We start from the raw sequence: 7,930 nt of genomic DNA, 5'->3' as shown, positions 1-7,930 counted from the left end.
TACACGCTAAGTTAGAAAGCAAGAAACCATTGCTTTCTAGCGAGGATTGGAAAAAAGAAGAGGTTAAGATCATGCATGATCTTTATTATAAGTTTTCGGATCGTGTAGGAAAGGTATATAACCATTTCTTAGTGTTTTCTTTTATCTATGGTGAGCGGTGATTTCAATTAACTAACATTCTTGTTCGGTAGATTCTCAACATTGTTGACCCAAGGTTAGGGAAGGATTGGTTTGATCGTGTGATGTGCCTTCAATGGGGGGAAGATAGTTGGGCTACTCTTGAGAAACTAAACTTGATTGCTCTACATGATGCTTCCATAGAAAATAAAATCTTATGGGTGTCATTACTAGAGGCAAGCAAGATCACCCGTGCAGCTTATTGCATGGTCAAAGGAGACCACAAGTTTCGAGGGTGAGCTTCTGGATGCAAATATATAGTTTATCAAGAAATTGTTGATGTTGAGTTATTTGTTTGATTTTTTTTGCATGCTTTGGGTGAAAGGTGGCTAAAACGAGAGGGAGCTTTGCAGAGGATCTTAGATAAATCTAAGAAGCTTCTTGTAGACTATGTGGATGTGCCAGGAGGGATTGATATTCCTCCCTCGTGCACCATGGATATATACTACATCGAGATTGTGGTGGAGGGAAGGAAATTTTTGTTTCCTCTTGAGGTGGCTTTGGAGAACAAAACAAAGGACGTAGAGTTGCAAGCCTTAAAGAGGATTGACTACTCTCGCATGGCTTCTCAGCGACTAGTTTACAGGTAGATAATTTTTTGACTATTTTTATATCATAAAATGGGCTTCAACTAATGTTGCATATTGCATCTTGTTTGAGATTATAATAATTCTTTGATGATTTTTGTAGATACTTTGCTCACCTCTTGACCATGCATCACATTGCTGCAATACCTGTGCTTGCACGTTCTTGGACTCACATTGAGAGCGGGGAGGGATGCATGTATCCACCGACCATGCATCAACTCTCACAGTGGGAGCTTGAGCATTGTCCTTGGTGGATCGACATGGATAGAGGCCATGTCCTTGCTAGAGAGAGAGAGTTGCATAATGTGCAGTCTACAGGAGTCACATCCAAAGATCTTCCACTACCCAAAGCCACAGATGTTGTTGCTCCATCTTCTCATCCTCTACCATCTCATCGACCCTCTCAAACTTGTAAGTTAAAGTCATTATCTCTTTTCATATACCCTTAACTTTGATAGTTTGGAGATTTTTAATTATCTTGATACTTTTTTCTACATTGAAGCAACAAGCTTTTTGGAGAAGGCCCAAAAGGCATCTCCTACTGCAGACCATGTGATCGATGTGATTGATGATATGTCGGGTATAATATTGTTTTTTTTCTGGAGTCTTGTTGAAACTCAATTATATTTCTCATGTTTATATAGAATATGTTTTTGTTCTTGCAGAGAGTGGGGGCACACAGAGATTGCAACGTGCCCTTCAGTTTGTCTTTACACCATTGCATTTTCAGCATGTTGAGCAGTCTAGTTGCAGTGATACTAGGTGTGTTGCTTTGCTTGGTGACTATATTGCAATTGCTGGAGATTTTCGTAGCGGTGTGCAGTCTAGATCATGGATGCCTGTACACGAGCATATGAGTAGAGCTCGATCTGCAGAGATTACATATAGAAGGAGTGGTAGATCAGTGTCATGGGCTGCAGACTTCATCTTTGTTGACTTGCCTTTTGGAGGCAATCTACATTCACCATCACCTCAACCTTCATGGGATATATGTATAGAGGATCATGTACGATCCGCTATTCATTTGAGTCATAGTACTTTGGCAGACTCGGGGTGGCTGCTTGTGATGGCGTCTCTTGCAGGTAAAAGAATCATTCTTAGATATTGATATTGTCATTAATACGTTCATTTTTTATCATTGATGGCTTTGTTCTTGTAGGAGACACAGTCTTTTGGGTTGAGAGATTTTGCAGGGCATCGGAGTTTATCATTCATCGACGTGTGGTGGTTTTGCATCATGCACCTTACGGTTATGTAGTGTCATCTGGCGAGCAACAAGAGGTGATCTTTCTATTTATAATTTCATGGTAAGCAAGTGTGAATGTGCAGCTTTTAAAATTTATTTATTTTTTCCTTGTAGTGCGACACTTCTATTATGTTCTTGGTCCACAACCCGGACCACCTCCACCTCTTTACATTGCAGAGAGTGCTTCTTTGTTTCATGGTCTAGGAATGACTGCCATGGATAGCACTATGCATCACTATTTTCCAGATTCTGGTCGAGCTCTTATGGACTCCGGATTGCCATGGAGAGGGTCTGCGCAGAAGAGCCATACTTTTGTGGCATGTTTCATTGAGTTGTTGTGTCGTCCTAGGGGGTTATGTCTTGAGTTTGGATGTGGGACGGCTCCTATTTTGACAGGTTGTTTGGCCTCTGGTCGTGCATGCGCATCCCTAGATTTTGATGAGACACTTGTTTCCAGTTGCTTGCAGCCCTTGCTTCGACCAAGGAAGCGAGGGAGAGAGGACGCAACCACATCCATAGATGTGGTGGACGATGGAGACCGACCCGTGGGTGGGAACTCTTTTGATGATTTGTGAGATTCCCCCTCGACTTAGCACAAGACATTCATAGTATTTATTTTGTTTGTGTTATGGTAGCGGACATTTGTGGTTGATTATCTTTTTGTTGTCTTCCCTATCATTGTATGACTTATGGATAAACATTGCTATTGCCTCTTGTAGGTTTTTGTGCTTATGATATTATAGGCCATTGTTGTTCTGTTGAATTGAAATTGTGTGTATTTTGTTTCTTTGAAGTGCATTACCTGAATACATCGAGGCGGACGCGAGATGTATGACATTGGACCCACGTTATGATGGTCGTCCAAAAGATAGGCCTCGAAGAAGGCATCACTTCATAGATGATGAGTGTGCTTCAAGTTAATAATTTGTATGTAACTTTGAACAATGGTGTAGTATGGCTTTGATTATTGATCTAGATAGGGGTTCAGTAATGTAGATAGGGGTTTGGTAATGTTTTCTCAGCATCTCCAATGAGTATCACATATATTATTGTATACCTACTTTTTTCACTCATGTATGCAAGGATGGGTCCACAATGCGGTTTGTAATGTTTCTTTAATTAAAAGACCTCGAAGAAGGCATTGCTTCATAGATGATGAGTGTGCTTCAAGTCAATAATTTGTATGTAACTGTGAAAAATGGTGTAGTATGGCTTAGATTATTGATCTAGATAGGAGTTAAGTAATGTAGATAGGGGTTTGGTAATGCTCTGGTAATGTTTTCTCAGCATCTCTAATAAGTATCACATATATTATTGTGTACCTACTTTTTTCACTCATGTATGCAAGGATGGGTCCACAATGCGGTTTGTAATGTTTCTTTAATTAAAAGACCTCGAAGAAGGCATTGCTTCATAGATGATGAGTGTGCTTCAAGTTAATAATTTGTATGTAACTTTGAACAATGGTGTAATATGGCTTAGATTATTGATCTAGATAGGAGTTCAGTAATGTAGATAGGGGTTTGGTAATGTTTTCTCAGCATCTCTAATAAGTATCACATATATTATTGTGTACCTACTTTTTTCTCTCGTGTATGCAAGGATAGGTCCACAATGCGGTTTGTAATGTTTCTTTAATTATGTCTTTGCTATACTCTAGGCCCATCTCTATTCTCTTATTATCACTTATTGAGAGACTCGCTCGGGAAAACTTGCTCGCCAACTTGTAAGACTCGTTATAGGTTATGTTATGTTAGGTTAGGTCTAGGTTATAGGTTAGGTGAGATTATAGGTTAGGTTAGAGCCAGTGGAAAATGAATAGTAGAAAAAATGCAAATGGACTTCGAAGATGACTCATATACTTCTAAAAATGCAAACAGGCTTCCGTTAGGTTAGGTTATAGGTTAGGTTAGGTTAGGTTTAGCTTATAGGTTAGGTTAGATTATAAGTTAGGCTAGAGATAGCGACAAATAGTAGAAAAAATGCAAATGGACTTCAAGAATGAGTCGTGAACTTCAAAAACCGCAAACAAACTTTGGTTAGGTTTTTTTATAGGTGTTACTATATGCTAGGTTTAATCTAGTTATTGGTTAGGCTATAGGTTAGGTTAGGCGCACACAAACTTTAAAAACACTAATATATAGTCATTGCCCCTGTGATCCTAATCTCAATACACTTCTAGATTGAGGTGTGCGGGGATTGGCATGGCTAGAGAATGTGAGGTTGCTAGAGCTCGAGCTAGCAACAAATAGCTGAAAAAATACAATTGGACTTCAAAAGTGCACACAGATTTCAAGAACCTTAATATATAGTCATTGACCAATAAAGACGAGATTATTACCCTGTGGTCTTAATCTCCATGCACCTCTAGACCGAGGTGTGCGGGGATCAGGCCTGGCTAGAGAATGTGAAGTTGTTAGAGCTAGCAGCAAATAGTTGAAAAAACACAATTAGACTTCCAAAGTGTACACAGACTTCAACAACCTTAATATATAGTTATTGACCAATAAAGAGAAGAATCTTGTGGACAGGAATCAATGCGGTTGATATGTCTCAACCATTCGGACGATGGAATGTACATGTGCAAGGCATTCTCATGTGGACCATGCACGATTGGCCAGGCTTCGGTGAGTGCTCAGGTAAGTGAATTTGAAACCCTCACACACATGTGATTTTTGGCTATGCCAATGCTTTTATATTTTAATTTTGTGATGTTTCAGGTTTGAGTTACTCGGACAATCATGCATGTCCAAAATGTGGTCCTCGACTTGGCTTCCACTGCTCTGAGCATTTGAGAAAGACAATTTATGAGGAGCATGGTAGTTTTTTGCCAGAAGGACATGAGCTACGTGGAGCAAACATATGCAAACATCACATGCATCCACTGAAAGCGAGCGATTGGAAAAACATGTGGTTGGAGAGGGGAGATTGGATGCCACTTGGAATGAAAATACTTTCTATTTTCCATGAACTCTCATACTGGAGTGACCTGTTGATTAATCATTTTCTCGACCCAATGCACATCTTCAAGAATGTGGGGGAGATCATATGAAAAATCATCACTGGAAAAATGGAGAGCAAGGCCCAAAGAGATGACCTATAGGTTGTGGGTCAAATGCCAGAGATGTGGCCTCAACTTAAACCCAATGGAAATTTTGATATACCAAAAGGTCCATGGGTTTTGAGTCGTGTTGAAGAGCAAAAAGTGAAGAAGACTATATCTTCATTCAAGAATCCCACAGGGTGCATGCAATGTTTGAAAACGGCTTCTACAAGAGATGACAATCTCTGTGGTTTTAAATCCCATGATTGGCACAAAATTTTACAGTTCATCTTACCAATTTCCATAAAGAGTTGTTTGACAAATGAAATTAGAAGAACAATCTACAAAATCAGTGAGTTGGTATGCTGGATCAATTCAAAAGAGATAACAGAAGACAACATTGATGCAGCACGCTTAAATGCTATTGAAGCAGTGTGCATGGTGGAGAAGTACTTTCCAACAAACATTCTTACCATCCAAATGCATGTAGTCAATGAAGTTGCAATTGTTGGGTGGTCCATAGCACGTGGATGTTCTTCTTGGAGAGATTTATGAAGACTTTAAAGGGTTTGTAAGGGCTTGCCCCAAGGGTAGCATGGCTGAAGGATGGCTTGTACAAGAGTCTCTTGTCCTCATCAATGAATGTTTAGTCTCAATTGATCCAAAGATGCCCCGAATGTGGACTACTGAGGTCAACGTCAAGGTGATGAGCCGCAGGGACAAGGCATCGTTAGGAAGATGGACATCACAATGCGAGAAAAGGCTATGAGATTTTGCCTTCTCAACTTAGACATCATGCAAAAGTGGCTAGAGAGGTACGAAGAGAAAAAGCAACAACACTTGACAGATCGCTGCAATTCAAGCGCAACTGTGCCACTAGAAACCTTTCTTTTCTAGATTATCTTCAAAAATTGTCTGACTTTTCAACCAGGCAGTGGTTAGATGAGACAATCTCAGAGGAAAAGAGGAATGGAGTGTTGATTATTGAAGAGGAAGAGGAGATGTCAAGGGGTTGCAATTGGCATGTATATTTCACAACTTCTTTTTTGAGCTCCACATGATCACATTGCTTTAATAACTTTTAGTCTATTTCAATTTTGTGGCTGCAGTATCACAAATATGGAGCTTTGTGGTCGCATGGGAAACACTTCAAAGTGCAATGGATCAACGAACAAAGGGTTACTTTTGACAGTGGTATTAGGGCAAGCTTTGTCCACGAAAGTAGGAGTAGTGCCATGGATGAGAACACAAAGACTAGCCAACTTGAATACTTTGGCTACATCCAAGACATCTTGAAAATTAGCTTTAGAAAGTTTCATATGTTTATCTTTGATGTCAAGTGGTTCAAAGTTATTACCAGCGGCCCTAATGTAACTGTGCGTAAAGACAAGAGTGGATTGATTCAAGTGAACTATAGCCGGGTATAGATAGATGCGTGGGATACGTTCATACTCCTGCAGCATTGTGAACAAGTTTTGTTCACACTAGATCCACTATGGATAGAAAATGATGAGAATGATATGTCTAAACCGTGCTTGCTCTATGTCATTCAAGTTGATCTACGAAGCAAGCAAGTGTGTGAAGGATTGGACGTTGAAGTGATTCATGAACAAAGCACAGGATCGATGGAAACTTTAAGTTTACATTTTGAGGTGGATGTTGGCAGTGAGAAATTGTCTGAACCTAGAGATGAGGTGTCAAATGTTGAAGCTAATGAGGATAGCAACGAAGAAGTAGAGTTCGATGAAGAAGATGCAGAAGTACAGATTGAGATAGACATCTTTGGTGCATCAGATCTCATAGAAGATGAGAGATTAACTAACGATTTTTTCTAGAAACTCTTTGTAAAACTCTTTTTATTAGTCTACAATACACTTTAGATTTATTCATTTGTGTTGCAGATTTGTTTATTTGTTATTTGTATTGATTAAGCGTTTCTTCTGTAAACTAACGTATTTTGTGGGTGTTATTTGTGTATAATTAGCCATGGCCAATGACGATGAGCCACACTCTCATAATTTTAGTTTTCCTGTCACTCCGGCCGGCATGTCACCCAAGTACATGGGCTCGTTTTTGTCTCAGTTCACACCAGAGCAGATCGCGATGGCTTGAACCTTTGGGCAGCAGGTTCCTGTTCCTCTAGACCTACTACGGCGGACCCTACGCTCGGGACTAGTGTGGTCCCTACAATGAGCGGCCCCACACCTCAATCGAGTTTGCCCCCTACGTCTAGGACTCGTGTGCCCTATACACCGATGGGTGGTTGATCCTCGAGATGAGGTAGGTGTCATTCTGGAGGTGGTGGTTGCTGTCATAGCAACTCTATTGATGCGTCCACACCACCAAGAGAGCATCCACCACTCTCTTTAGTAGATATTTCACTGATTGACACACCACGTATACCTTGGGGATCACACAAGCACGATCCTACAAGGTGTACAAGAGCAGGGATGGGGCTGTTGTGGTAGATAGGGTCGGAAAGGCCATGCGACAGAGGATTCCACAACTCTGTAAAATTTAGTTTGGTCACTCTGTGGATGGAGGTTTGGGATAATCTCGATCATGAAAAAAAGAATTACATCATCCACGCCATTCACAGAGAGTACAAACCGGGAAAGGGGTACGCTCGAGTTTCGAATCCCTGGATTTTGAGCGTGGCGAAGGCCACAATGTCACACCGTCGGTCAGAAGCAAGAGACAAGTACAATGCCAGCATGGTTGGATACAAAGGAGTGGACGGGGATTGCACGAGAGACAGAAGAAGACAATTTTGAGAGATTTGACAGCACAGAGATGCAACCAGAGCACGTTTGGAGTCTGGTGGAGCATCACATCTTGAGAGTGGAGGCTATGACACGCTTCAACATGAGTTTGTAA

The sequence above is a fragment of the Adiantum capillus-veneris genome, chromosome 8, assembly GCF_014529385.1.
Source record: "Adiantum capillus-veneris isolate H3 chromosome 8, ASM1452938v2, whole genome shotgun sequence".
NCBI lineage: Eukaryota > Viridiplantae > Streptophyta > Polypodiopsida > Polypodiales > Pteridaceae > Adiantum > Adiantum capillus-veneris.
The sequence above is the reverse complement of the archived record's forward strand: the minus strand, read 5'-3'. Positions refer to the sequence as shown.